Genomic DNA, 1,792 nt, shown 5'->3' with positions numbered 1-1,792 from the left:
GGAGTCGAGCGCCTTATCCACCTGGCCATGCGGCTTGAATGGGTAATGAAGAAAAACTTTAATATAAGTTTAATATCACAGCAAATGTTCATCGAATTTGAACATGAATGTCTGTGAAATTAATATACGCGTTTTAAATAGTTTTTTTTTAGATTAGTTAACAATGCTTTCATAAACTTTAATGGCAAAATGTTATTAAAAATGAATTAATGAAATTTTTTTAATAAAAAACAATTGATACAAAAGTCTGAGTGAGTAACAAGATGCAAATATAAATTGTTCAGCGATAACGATTTTAACTGAATAACGCTAACTGTACCCTTGGGATTATATCAATATTATGATAAATATATATTTTTCTATGATAAAGCGAACATTTTATTTTTCATCATTCTTTATATATGATACTTTAACTTGGTTTGGTAAGAAAACATGAATACCATTTTCTCTTATTTTTCAACAACAACTGAAGTTTTTAAATAAACTTAAAGTAATAGTTTCGTCTTGAGTTTACTTACTGACTTAAATATTATTTTATTACAAGTTACAGCTCTTACAGTAAGAATTAAGAAAGTTATTTTTGAGAACATGTGGTAGAGAAAAATCACACTACTGATCGAATCGTCGTACCTGTTCTAAAAATTAATCTTCCTTACCGTAAAAGCTGTAACTTGTAATAAAATAAAAACTTAAAATAATGTTTTATGTAATTTTCCAAATTCGTATTGGTGATTCATCATATTCAGTTTTCAAATTGTAAAATACCAAATTCTATTTAGTTATAAAACACTTCCGCCGTTCTTATATTTCGAAAATTGAGATAAGAAAGTTAAAACATTTGTCTCATATTACTATCAAACTACTGTGACTTCCCCTTTGGCCTTAAATAAGAGTTATTACTTACAATAATGTATAAAAAGAAAATACATTTTTGGTCGAATAAATAACATATTGTTACGACAGCGGAAGTCACGCGGCGGAGGGAGCATGCGCGCTGGAGTTTCTAGAAGGATCATGACTTATCGAGGAACCCCGCGAATGTCCCAGTGTTTGCTATACGCCCTCTTTTTTTCGTATATAAGCCTGGCAGAGAAGGCCATCGAGATAGACAGATAGATTGCAGAGATATGTAGATAGATAATTGAGTCAAGCGAACAGTGGGCACAGTAAGTAAGGTGTGTGAATCACTGTGATTTATAGCGTGTGTTATAAAAGTTGTTAAGTGTATTACAAAGTTTGTATCGCGAAAAAATAAACTAGTTTTAGTCAAGAAGGGTCTTGTATCGCTGAAGTTTCTCGGAAAGAATTTTTACTGAAATTATCAATGAAGCAGATACATAACTAATTGGTGTCAGAGAGTGGGATGGAAAAAAGGGAGGGAGAAAAAAGATGGAAACGAGAAGTGGCAAATCAAATTACATCTTAGCAGATTTGATAGAAGCAATACAAGAACAGCAAAAGAAACAAGAAGATAGATTACAGCAATTGTTGGAGAAAAAAGAAAAGAAACAAAAAGAAATATTACAGCAGTTGTTGGAAGAAAAGAAAAGAAACAAGATGAGAGATTACAGCAGTTGTTGAAGGAAAAAGAAAAGAAACAAGAAGAACGAGAAAAGAAACAAGAAAAGAGACAATGGCAGTGGCAAGAAAACCTGCAACAATGGCAGCTCGAACAGCAAAATAAACAAGAGAGACTACAGCAGTGGTTGGAGGAGAAAGAAAATAAGAAAAAAGTCTCCAACAGTTGAGAGAAAGCCAGTCATACACAAATGGAAAAGATTTACTAAATTTG

The 1,792-nt window shown here is 31.9% G+C and overlaps 1 protein-coding gene across 1 annotated transcript in view; it reads right to left on the bottom strand.

Moving 5' to 3' along the window:
- The window catches only part of LOC106460617 (programmed cell death protein 4-like), a 65,950-nt gene that overhangs the window by 56,320 nt on the left and 7,838 nt on the right, over positions 1-1,792 (bottom strand). The window lies entirely within an intron of this gene.

Source organism: Limulus polyphemus, unplaced genomic scaffold, assembly GCF_000517525.1.
Source record: "Limulus polyphemus unplaced genomic scaffold, Limulus_polyphemus-2.1.2 Scaffold804, whole genome shotgun sequence".
In the NCBI taxonomy this organism is placed as follows: Eukaryota; Metazoa; Arthropoda; class Merostomata; order Xiphosura; family Limulidae; genus Limulus; species Limulus polyphemus.
This window is presented reverse-complemented; position numbering and strand designations above follow the sequence as displayed.